The sequence below is a fragment of the Rattus norvegicus genome, chromosome 6 (assembly GCF_036323735.1).
Source record: "Rattus norvegicus strain BN/NHsdMcwi chromosome 6, GRCr8, whole genome shotgun sequence".
NCBI lineage: Eukaryota > Metazoa > Chordata > Mammalia > Rodentia > Muridae > Rattus > Rattus norvegicus.
The window spans coordinates 91,259,979-91,273,528 of record NC_086024.1 but is presented as its reverse complement, the minus strand read 5'-3'; the positions used below and the strand labels follow the sequence as shown (position 1 = coordinate 91,273,528).

General features: G+C 36.1%; 1 protein-coding gene across 5 annotated transcripts in view; it reads left to right on the top strand.

The window, feature by feature from the left end:
* The window catches only part of Mdga2 (MAM domain containing glycosylphosphatidylinositol anchor 2), an 864,098-nt gene that overhangs the window by 73,256 nt on the left and 777,292 nt on the right, over window positions 1-13,550 (top strand).

The following is a 13,550-nucleotide window of genomic DNA, read 5'->3' as shown; positions in this document are numbered from 1 at the left end:
ATGGATTTCATTGTCTTGTTGCAAGATTAAACTATTCAAAAATATTACTGTTATCACTAAGTCTATATGATAAGGTAATTTTACTAAAGACAAGGAAGCATCACTAGAGTGGTGTATTTTGCTTTAGTAACCCAAGAGATTTTAATTTGTGCAAAAAAATGAAAGAGGACAGAAACTGAAAACTGAATATGTAAGTTGTACATTCCCTCTTTACACCCCACTCAAAATATAGTGGCTTACAAGTTTAACTTAGGAATTGTGATTTTATGGATGGTTTGATGACCCTGCTGGTCTGTTCTACACTCTCTCGTGATGACGCTGAAACAGATAGGCTGACAAACATTGATGCACCCTAGACTGTGCAGTCAAGGAAGGTCATCAGTCAAGGATTCTCTGAATTTAGTGAGATGATGAAAACAGAGTTTTGTTGGGAATGGAAGAGTGCATTTCCATTCTTATTTAGGAAGGGATTCTAAAAGTATATGATCACTGTTAGTATCAATTTATTCTAAGGTTAAGAGTATAACTGAGCAAGGAAACAGTTGATAATGGTAGTTGGAGAGAGTGAGGGAAGAAAAGAAGAAGAGAAGGAGAAGGAAAACGATGATTGGACTTGCCAAAGACTGCTAATTTGTTGTGTTTCACCTTGATGTTTCTCAGAAAACATCGGTCATTCACATGGGTTTCATCAATGTCTTTGATGCTATACTCTGAATGTTGAACAAGAAGAGAAAACATCAAGTACAGGGAAAATAGCAGGGGGTTATAAAGAGTGGGGGAGCAATTGGAATGAGGTAGAGAACTACAAATAAACCCACAGTCTAAGTTTAGCCAGGTTGAAGACAAATGGAAACATTTGCTAATCAGCAGCATGCAGGAGATCAGTCTCTTGGCTCAGAGGGGCAACCCGCCATAACCACGCATTGTACGGACATCAAACAGTGCTACTTCTGAAGTAACTTTATAACAAGTTCTGGTTTCATATCTAGTGTACATATAGTTTGAGGATATACTGTGATATTTTTGGCTAATGCACCACTGTGTGGAAGTATTTCTGATAATGCTTTATTTTAAGAAAGCATTCTAAAGAAGTCTGATAGTTACATTAGTTACTGGAAAAGGATTCCCAAAGCAGAAGCAACAGTGAAACAGAAAAAAAAACAGAATATCTTTATATAAATCATTGAAGGCAGAAGGAATGAAAAAATCCCACATTTATGCAACTTGGCAGATAGAATATATGGCTGTGTAGAGGCTTTGGTTGGTGATTTTTGTTGGGTTTTCTTTTCTTTTTTTTCAGAGCTGAGGACCGAAACCAGGGCCTTGCGTTGCTAGGCAAGTGCTCTACCACTGAGCTAAATCCCCAACCCATTTTGTTGGGGTTTTATAGGTCTCATCGATCTACTCCCCTAAATTGGTCAGAATATCTTGCAAGGATAAGACCCTCCTTGTGGGTTTGTGTACACATCATACGGATGAAAGTTTTATGTAGTGTCTTTTTAACATAAAACTTATGATCTGTGTTACTTTACTTCTTACAGATAATATTAAAATTTCGGAGTTACTGAGACCTCACCTAAACTCCTATGATACATTCGATCAGAACAAAGTTGAAAAGAGTTAGTGATACGCATCCCAAACGTCTGCACTGTGTAGACCTTTTATAAAGCACGGCATTTTCCATGGTTTCTGAGTTCAAAACTAGGGAAGCATGGGCTTTGAGCATGCTAGATTTTAGCCAAGGTTTACCATTTGCCAAAGTCAAGACTGATAATTTCCCTGTTGTATTTCACCTTGACATTTCTCAGAGAATATCAGTCATTCACAGGGGTTTCATCAACATCCTTGATGCTATAGAGACTGAATTTTGAGCAAGAGGAGAAAACATGCAATTCGGAGAAGAAGACAGGGGTTTATGAAGAACAGGGAAGGAATTCATCCAAACTGGAAGATGTGACTTTCCCGTTATCAGGGGCCTGATGCAAATACTCAGCAGTTTCACCACATATTTTAACACTTGAAGAAGCAAAGTGCAACAGACTCCTGCTCCAACTCTTGTTTTCTGTGAAATGTTTTATATAAAGTAGAAAATCAGTATATTCAAATTTCAACCTAGTAAGGTGAGAGTACATGTAGGTGTCCTCTTTGCCTTATGACATTAGAGGAACTGTAATTATTTGTATTTTATACAGCTTCATATTTGTGTAAACATATTTAAAAGTAAAATGGAATTATTCCCCTCTTATGATGATTTATTCATTTGATCTAAGTTATCACTACTGATGTTTTGGTATGACCTGATCTAAAAGGTGGCATTCATTAATGCTGTTAATACATTGGCCTTGGGCTGGGATTCCTGGTCTCACATGTTAAATTGTCCCAGAAAGTTTGTCAGTAGCAAGCATCTTAGAGACCAGGTCTATTGGTTACTTGGCTAGTTTACTAAAATGGTAAAATGATTAATATTGTCCTTTCATAGGAATATTAAGCTGATTGTACATGACTGAGAACAAAACATGTTAAAATATTCCTTCTCCTCAGATCAAATCCACCAGAGGTTTCTAAGTTTCTTTTTGAAAAACAAAACAACAACAAAAAATACCTCAAAACTTTCTTTGGTTAATTACACAACTTGTGCTGTTTTTTTTTTGTCTGAATGAAAGAATTTCCTCCAAAACATGCATAGCTATCTGCAGTAACTTCACAATCATTGTCTCAAAGCAGAATTCCAAAGCTTCAGGAAAGTTTATAATCCCTGTCAAGTTGTATACATTCAGGAGAGTAACTTGAAGTCAATGTAATTCTCAGTTTGATTTAATATCTACTACTACAGCCTAATCCATACATTGAATTGGTTTCCTCCCAAAAACTAAATGTAATTGGGCTAACACATCTAAGTACTGTGTATCAATGTAGTTGACATTACCTTATTCGAGTATAAATTTGAAGTTAAATATCTTTTACTTACATATCTGAGTTTTCTATGCCAACAATGTTTATACCTCTGACAGAATATTTCCATTTATAGCTTAAAAAGTTAAAATCACATTGTTTCCATATTTTGAGTACTAGAAAAAGAAATTGATACAACTTAAGAGTTTGAAATTAATTTGTTTGTTTTGAGTCCTGTACTCTGATCTATACATGAAATCCTTTGCCTCATCCTCCTGAAAGGTGAAGTGACATTCTCATACAACAGTGCCTGGATTCAAAGCAGGTTTATTATATAAACATACTTTATAATTTAAGATTCATCTTTTAAACTCTTTTTCTCCATTCATATATAATCTTTCAAAAGAAATTTAACAGCTCTAGATACACAACTTAGATTTTTTTTTCTTCGAGGCTCAGGGTGTAGGCCTGCTGGATGAGTTATAAAAGCAGAAAAGATCCAGGGAGAACAAAAGAGCAAAACAAATGTTGACACAATGGCTCCCATTCCTTTGTATGCTAATGAAAACAGAGGTCTCAGGAGATGCTTCAGTGGATAAAGGTGTTTCCTGAAGAAGCCTAGGTACCTGGCCTATATCATAAGAACCAACAGACAGGTAAAAGCAACGAGCCGACTCCACGAAGTTATCTCCAGGCCTCCTGTGACACATGTGCCCAAACACACACATCATCTGTTTGCATATGTGTGTGTACTTTTGTGCACACACACCCACACACTTAAACACACAGAAAGAGATGGTAAATAAAGTCATTTTTAAATTTGAAAGTATAAAAGCATTGATTTATTTGCAGCAGACTTTCAGCTCATCACTTTGAAGAGTCTTCTTTATCTTCTTCTGTAACATGTTGCAAATAACCTCTCCTAGTTATTTTCTGTCAGCATTTAAGATCTTTCTTTTTATTTTATTCACTGTCCCTTGTTGACTCCTCATATGTATGAGACTACAACGGGTGTTTACCCTACAGAGCAAAAGGAACATACATATAACAATACCATCAACACAGGGCATGATTGGCGCTTAAGAATCTATGCTAAACTAAAATGCTTTGTGTTCCAGTTTGACTGGATATAAAATATTCTGTCAGCCTGGATTCTTTGAAAAACCCGTGAAGAGTGACTGGTGTTGTGGCTTGACATAGCTCTCTAGTCTCTCAGACTTTTAAAAAATAGATATTTTTTACTGCACATTCTTGCGTACTGAAAAAAAAAAACAGTGCTAGCAATAACACCATGTAATTTTGGTATCACTAAATTTAAAATTTGTGTTAAACTTGCCCATTAAGTCAGAGAAAACTTACTGGATGACAACTTTTTTTTTCTGTGTTTGAAATGGCTTTTATAAAAAGCTTTCAGACAGATGCTTAATTGAAAGCTGCCTTTTAGCTGTAGTGATGCATTTATTTCTTTAAGGTAGACACTTATTTAAGGTAGACGCACATCTATAATGTAAGTTTTAAGACGTGACTTGACTGAGGTTGTGATTGTGGAGTGCATACTCTCCTTGTTATGGGTTTAGTTGTGTTTCTCTGTCCTCACCAGCATGAGGCTGTAATGAAGGGAAGAGATCAGCAGAAGGTATAGAGTATATCTCAAAGGAACCCTATGGTCATCAAGATACCAAGAATTAAGTATCAGAATACCACCCTGTCATATACAAGCACAGTTGGAAGGGGGAAGACAAGTGCAAGCCTGAGTCCTGTGTGTCAGCAATTCACACTTCTCTTATCCTTGCTAGGTTGCATTTTCATCCCACCTTCCTTGCATTGCTATCTGAGACAGTGCTCATTTATTTACCCTCCCACACAGAGCAACAAATTAGTCAGATTATTTGAAATCATAATAAACAATGCCCTGGCCTGAGTTACTTAACAGAGGAAGAGGTGAGGACAAGCTTATTTATAAAATGCATTCCAGTTATAAATTAATGTATTTTTATAGCACAAATTTTCAAAGAATGTAGAGGGTATATTTGATTTCTCACATAGAGAAAATTCTGAAGGCAAACAAAATCAATAACTTTTTACAGCCCTTCCCTGGGCAGGAGGTTAATGGACTTAAATGAGCAACTCCTGCCTTCTCATACCAAGTATGAGCTACATTTTATTTCTAGAAGACTGAATATTCAGGTGCCTGAAAGTGCTTTGAACTTCAGGCATTCATGTTTTTATGCCTAAATATGAATCAGTAATTATCCTAATTTGATTTACTGCTATTAAGGTGTAATGAATAAAGGAAAAAGTACCATCAGCACTTTGTCTCAGCTTCAAACTGAATTTATTCCACCTTGGATTTTTCTGACTAGCTTTGTTTCTGTTGGAACACCTTTACACATCCCTTTAGTTAAAGTTTGATTAAGTTATGGAATGCCCTCTGTGCACAATGGTATTATGAAGCACAGAGAATAAGATGGGATGATACTTTTACAGATGATACAATGACCTGGTTCAGCAGGTGATACAGGCCTATGAGGAAGATGACTGTATCGTTCCAATTTTCAAACTGCATATGGAATATACTGCTTATTATTTTACCTGTCTTTAAATACAAACTTAAGAACATTCAATGTGTTCACTATGAGGTCCTAAATGTAAAGAATTTCTGCCAGGAGCCTGTCTGGCCTGGAATGGATGCAGGATTAGACGTATAGGTAGCTCTAAAGACTTATGATCTGTGATCTATCTAGAGGTTTCATTCCTGTGTTAGCCACTTAGAATCATCATGCTTCCACAAGTGTGTTAGTCCATTTTAAGAATGGTCTTTGCTCTGGAGAGAAATGTATGTGTCAAGATGGAATCTTTGAAATGAAGCCGGGACTCAGCCACACCTTGAAAGTGGGTAAGATTTCAGTTGTAGGGAGGGTAAGCATTCTCACTGGAAAAAAAATGCATTAAAATAAAGACAAAGTCTTTGGAGAAACATGGAGGAAATTGGGACACAAGCATAACATATTTACTGTAATTATCTTATACTGTAGAAGTGGCCTGTAAAAAACAAACAAAACAAAACAGCACCAGCAACAACAGCAACAACAAAACACAAAACGGTTCTGTTTTAGGCATCTGTCTCTAGCATCTGGTGCAGTGCTGGTCTCTTAGTAGGTACATGATTCACACTAATTGGAGAATTGAAGAAATGAATGGAATCTCATGACCAGAACAGGTCTTAGAAAGAACAGGTCCCATTGATCAACTGTACCCACACAGTTAAGACACCCAACCATGCTACTGTTTAAAAAATGAATGATTGTAAGACTAATAAGAATATAAAGACCATTGCTCATCAGAGGCCTGCATCTAAAAATTTGTTTCCTAATAGTGACAGAGACCCACCCTTTGTCACCCCAAGACTCAGTCATCTATCACAGAGTTCCCTTGTGAATGTTGCCTCCTTTGGAGGACTTTGTAGAAGAATATGTCCTTTACTGGTAAATTGAATTTGTTAACAGGGTCTCAGTATATGCATTATATGCTCTAGTACTTCATGATTGAGTCTGAGAGTAAGATCAGTCATCCGTATCAGAAAATTGTTACTAAAATGGGAACAGGCTTTATTTCAAGAGTTAATTGTACTTTATACAGGACTACTGTTTACAGTACACAGTGGATCTGAATTCATTTTGAAGAGAGAAAAAAATATACTAACTTTTGTTATTCTGAATAGCTTATAAATTTATTAATTTGTTCTACATTTTGAATTTTATTGGTTTCAGATTAAGTTATACTTGGATATGATTTAAATGGCAAACTTCTCTATGAGATATGCTTTGCAGTAGCTGAATTCAGAAATAATCAAGCAGGGTCTTAACTAACTTCTGCTTTAGCCTGGCATAGATTTTCAGTTAGTGCAACTCCTGCCAAACTTTAACAAATAAGTGTGAGAGTGTGAATGGCAGATACCCAATCCCAGCAACAAGACTCAGGATTTCTTCACATCAGGGATTAGCAGTTTTTCTTTGCCACAAAGATGAGCCCATATATTCTGCTTTGTAAAACTGGCAATAAAATTTAATGCAATATCACGAAACAAAGCAATTTTGAGAACTTATCAGATTTCTGTTCAATGCCAGTACAGTGATGAAATATCCTGTCTTGGCCCCAAATTAGGCTATAATTGAGTTAGAGAGACATTTTCCGCAACAGTTCATCATTATTTGTTGATTAGTCATCATACTTAAAAATAATGCTTGCTGATGTCAGTGGAAAATTCCCTTTTCTTGACCTTAGGTAGACAACTAAAACATTACAAAATAATACATAATGCAGTTTTATCCTATTTTTTTCTAATGTAATGCCTATGAAAATGTCTTGGTCTTGCTGCTGTGTATGCTTTTATTAGAATCTTAGTAAATCAAATTAAGAATTCTTAAAGTATCGTTAGTAAAAGTTTGATTAGTTTTGCAACAGAAAGGTGCATAAATTGCTGATGTGATTTTTTTGCGTTTTATTTGTTGGTTAACCTTCTATATATCCTAAGAAAACCAAGGCACAAAATTTATTAAAGCATACTGAAGACAAAAAGATATGCTTCTATATTTTTATGCTTATGAAAATAATTAGTTATATCACCTATCATTACCATCTGTGTTTCATGTGTCTCTAAATCGTTTTGATAACAGTTTCACTCTGCTATAATGTACCTCACTGTTTTTTAACTTCAACTAATTCTATAAGATCTGGTTTATGATTCTAAAATTTATGTAGATTAGAAAAGAAATAAAAGTATATATCTTTGTCAATAATCTTGTTTATAGAAAACTCTAAGGAATACACACACATATACATGTATATATACATACAAATTGTGAGAATTAGTAAGATATTAATATGTTAGAGTAAAAAAATTCAGTGTATAAATGTCATCTGTGTTCCCATGTCTGAGCAATGAACAATTCAAAATTAAATGAATAAAGAAATTCAATTTGTAATGCTTTGAAAAACACCTAGGAATAATCTAATAGTTTAAGGAAGATACATACAGTGAAAACTAAAAACGTTTTCTAGTAAACTAAAACAGACATAAGTAAACACATAAAAATGTTTTAAATATAAAATTTGAGATGTGAGATTGTTGTACATATAGAATTGCTGGGTTTATTGACTCAAATTACTTTTGTTTAGCAGAAAATAAAACTTTATATTATTATTATTATTATTATTATTATTATTATTATTAATTATATAGTAGCCCACTAAATCTAATTCAAGCTACCTATGATATGGGAAATCCACAGGGGCTTGGGAACTTACCTGATGTCACAATCCAAAAGGAATATACTTAATGTACATCTTATCAGTCTTCACCTCTCAACATCTTCTCAGAAAGGATGTTTGGTATTTGGGTCCCTCATGATGTTAGAGACAGGCAGTTCTGCTTGAATAAGGTTAAAGTATAGTGCATCTGTATTAACTTAAAAGTGTGAATTTAAAATATTAAATGAAGACATATTTTCCCTGAAATAAGTTGTTGAACTCTTTCAAAATTCAAAGTGAAATCATTGTAACAGTTAAAAAAAGTCTTGAAAAACTAATATTATTTGATGTTAAATTTTACTGTGAAAGTATAGAAATCATGGTTATATAATATTAGACACAAATCAATGATTTGAAATCTGGCAAATGACTTGCCATGTTATTAAATTCACTTTTGATGATTTTGTTGACAAGGGTTTTAAGATAATTATGTGGAGAATAATTAGTATTTTGAATTAATGGTGCTAAGAAAACCAGATACACATATAAAACAGAATGATATTGGACCTGTCTCTTTAGGGATCACTCACATGACTCAATTCCAAGCATATCAGTGCACAAAAGGGACTAAGCAGGTCATGAACGTGAAAAGAGATGTAGGAATGCAGGAGGAATTCAAAGAGGAAAAAAAGTGGAATGGAATGCAAACAATGTTTATTTATATATAATTTTCTCTAGGCTGTGCCATTGGACAGTCTGCCTATAAAGATAAAATTTCCAGGTTCTGCTGGAATATATCCCTAGTCTTCATGAGCACTAATTGCTGATATCAAACCATTCGCAGACCATTCGCAGTATAGAGAGGGTTGAGCCTCCTCTTTGGAGGGTACATGTCCTGTTTTCTTATTTCCACTTTACCTGGTGTTTTCAGTTTTTGTTCTGTGGGGTCCCCATTGAAGGAGTTAAAGAAATGATTGAAGGAGCTGAAGGGGTTTCCAATCCCATAAGAACAATTATAACAACCAACCAGAGCTCCCAGGACCTAAACCACCATCCAAAGACTACACATGGACAGACCCAAGCTTCCAGCTGCACATGTAGCAGAGGATGTTGGGCACCAATGGGAGGAGAAGCCCTTGGTCCTGCCAAGGCTCAAAACCCCAGTGTAGGGGAATGTCAGGGTGGGGAGGTGGGAAGGGAGGAAGGGGTTGGTGGGTGGGTGAGGAAACACCATGATAGAAGAAGGGGGAAGGAGGATTGGATAGGTGGTTTATGATTGGGAAACTTGGAAAGGGGGTGATATGTAAACACACACACACACACACACACACACACACAGTGGGCTGCTTATGGGCTCCACGTAGCAGGGGCTGATCTGAGTGCTCACTTAGTCATCTCTATATTTTAAATGCTAATATTTAATGAATGTAAGTGTTCATATTGTTGCTGTTCCTGCATTTAAAAATGGTTGTAGACTACTGAAATTCTTTGTTCAACTGTGAGGGGCATAGTCTAAATCCGTTTTACTCAGGTATAGGTTTGATCACACAGGATAGATGTAACTTCTTATATTAGAAGTGTCTGCACTAAAATCATTCTTATTATGTAATCATTTTTACACAGTTTTTGTATAGTAAATGTGTTTTTTTAGTGTATCTGTTAGATAATTTTAATTTTAGGAATAAAATTTGATTGAGAGGCAAACAAATAGAAGTATCTTAATATTTTCTTAAAGAAAATATATAGTGTCAACACACTTGAAAAGATGTCATACATCATTAATTATTATGAAAATGAAAAACAAAACTGCAATGAGGTCTTGTTACAACCTGTAGAATGGCCTTTTAAAAAATGAAAAATAGCAGTGTTGTTGTGTTGATGCGGACATAAGGTCCTGGAGTTATTGTCCATTGTAGTCGGAGTATAAAGTTGTTATGCTGATTCAGAAAGCTTTAATGAATGGACTCTTTTGTCTTTTAATGTAACACATGTATAGATAGAGAAGAAGGAGGAGTAAACAAGATGATTTGGAGGGATGCAAGGAAAGGGAGAAATTATGTAATTATATTTATTTCAAAAATAAAAGAAAAGGTGGGAAAAAAGAAAAACCAAAATTGAAAATGTTAAAGAGTAGCACCGAATGACCGAGTGATACTAGTTTTGGGGCTCTACTTAAAAGAATAAAAATAGACCTGCAAAAGGTCTTATACCTGGATGTTTGCAGAAGCATTGTTTGTGATGCTCTAAGAATGCAAACAACCCAAATACAAGTCAGTGTATTAATGGGTAAATAAAATATACCAAGGATATACAAATACCTTGGAAATAGTTAAGAAAAAAGATGTGGAAAGCTAAGCCTCCTGTGATCCCACTGACAGAAGCCTAGAAAAGACAAACTCATAAAAGAAGAAGTTTGGATGGCTAGTGAGCTCTTGGGACCTTTGTCTGCACCTTCAGATGCTGAGTTTACAGACACTCGAAGCTTTTGACGTGGGTGCTGAGCATTCTAACTCAAGTGCTCATGCATTCCCAGTGAATGTTCTTACCCACTGGCTCAGCTCCTCCTCCAAGGTGTGTATTATTTTGTGATAGAGGATTGGTAAGCAGGTGACTTAGACATGGCTTATTCCCAAACAGGCTGAAATGTCATTGTTGTAGTGGAGCATAGAGATCAGACTACATTCAAGTGTTCTGGAGAAGTAGTTTGGTGATTAAGAGCATGACATTGTCTTGAAGAGGATACTGTATATGGTTTCCACACAGCAACTCACATGCTTCTCTCTCTAGCTCTTCCTTTAAGGAATTTGGGGTCTTCTTCTGACCTCTGTCAGCACCAGACATGCATGTGGTCCACATTCATTCAGAAAAACTCTCAAACAAATAAAATAAAAATAGAATGTATCTTTAAGTGTACTGTCCAAAGTGAAGATCCCATGGATTATGGTTAAATATGCTCATAATAAGACAATAAATTTCAGAAGAAATACAATGTAAGGTGGACAATGACCACTAAGAAAGTTCCAATAGGGTGGGTCAAGAATAGATTTTTTTATAAAAAATTGTTATTAGAGAGAACAAAGGGCACTTGATATTCATAAAATATAAAGGCAAAAACGTTTGTACAGAGCTGTATCTGTCATGTCTCACAGCCCCTTGACATTCTCTATCTCCATATTGATCTCCAAATTCAAGTCTCTGCCTTTTGGCTGAAAGGGCTTTCTTAAATTTCTCACAGGAAGGATGCTAAAAGTATATAAGTTTGCATATACCCGAACTCCTGGAAAAGATTTATAGTGGAAAATAATTTTAAAAATATGACATCATTCCTTGGCGAAACATATGAGGCAAAACATAACCCAAGCCACCTCTCACGTGTTGTCAATGAGATCTTGACGCCTACAGAAATAGATTATTCTTTAATCACACAACACTGGAAAGCATCCACTCCTTACTTTGCTGTCCATTTCTAGAATGATGCTTCCTAAGATTATTTTACAAAATAGCCAGTTTTACAGACATATAATTATTTTACATCCTTAACTGGAAATAAAGACAGCTTTAGAAACAGTATTAGGAGGCAGACAAAATGATAAATTAAATCAAACCAGTAACAGAAGTGGACAGAAAGGAGCATAACCAAGGTTGTGAAATCATCTGTATTAAGTGCGGTCTGATGCCCATACGTGATCCCAGGTGACACTTAATTGGGGGTAATCAATTAAAAGGAAAAATGATCTAATTTAACCACCATCAGTGTTATTAAGGAGACTCTAACAGCTATGGATTGCATCTGCCTAATCTAATGCCTTACTAGTCTGCTAATTAAATTCACAAAAACTGTGAGGTGTAGGCCGGTCACATTTTATCTTCCTTCTTGGGCTGTAGTGTTCAGGCCCAGTATGCCCAGTGGTAAGTCTTCCTAGAGATTGCATACAAGAGCAATGAAAGGACATTGTCACTTGTTTTCTGACATGGGGTTGATAGACACTGATATAATTGAAATACTGAGTGAGGAAAAGGCTATAGATGAATGTTCTGTTGCACACAAACATGATCATTAAAAATAATAAATACTACTGCTACTACTACTAATAATGTACTTTATACATATTTCAAAAGCTAAAACAAAAGCAATTGGAAGTTCTGATAAGTTAATTGATTAATTAATTTAAAGAAGTAATAAATTTTGAAATCATATATACATTCTTATTCTAGTTTGACAATATCTATTATATTGGAGCATTGCATGGACCCTGATATGCAAGTTAAATTCTTTAAAATCTATAAACCCCAAACAGAACAATTTATATGTGGATGTCCTTAAAGGGTAAGGTGGATCATGAAAGAGAGATAGACTGGGCCTTAAAGTGAAGAAAAGTTGAGTGAGGGTAGGTAGCTCATTCGATTTTCAACATGTGCTGGTTATGAGAGCCAATCAAATTCCATTTTTTAAACTGCCTTCATCTGCTATGCGTTTAGTCTGTGCACCCAAATATCTGTTTTAATCATTTTAAAATGATTTTTTTATTTTTTAAATTTTATTTAACTTTTTTTTTACACTCCAGATTTTATCCCCCTCCCAGTCAGTCCATCCTTAGTCAGTTCTACATCCCATACCACCCTCTCGACCTCTGTCTTCACAAGGATGTCCCCACCCTTCCCACACCCCAACCCTACCTTACCAGACCTCCCTACTCCCTGGGGTTCCAGTCTCTCGAGGGTTAGGTACATCATCTCTGACTGAACCCAGACCACATATTGTATATGTGTTAGGGGCCTCATATCGACTGGTGTATGCTGCATGGTCAGTGGTCCAATGTCTGAGAAATATTGGGTGTCCAGGTTGAGACTGATGGTCCTCCTACTGGGTTGCCCACCTCCTCAGCTTCTTCCGGCTTTGGGTCTTTAGTGGGCAGTCATGAGAGGTCCCTATTTCGAGCACTTTCTAGCCTCAGTAATATTCAGGCCTTGGGGGTCCCTTCTTGAGCTGGATCCCACTTTGAACTGTCTTTGGACCTGCTTTCCCTCAGATTTTTCTCCATTTTTATCCCTGCAGTTCTTTCAGACAGGAACAATTCTGGCTCAGAGTTTTTGACTGTGGGATGGCAACTCCATCCGTCCTTGATGCCCTGTCTTTCTACTAGAGGTTGGCTCTATAAGTTTGTCTCTCTCCCCACTGTAGGGAATTTCATCTAAGGTCTTTCCCTTTGAGTCCTGAGGGTCTTTCACCTCCCGGGTCTCTGGTACATTCTGGAGGATCCCCCACTTCCTACCTCCAGAGCTTCCCTGTTTCTATTCCTTAATATCTCAGATTTTAGTGGATCAAGGACCTCCACATCAAACCAGATACACTCAAACTAATAGAAGAAAAATTGGGGAAGAGTCTCGAACACATGGGCTCTGGGGGA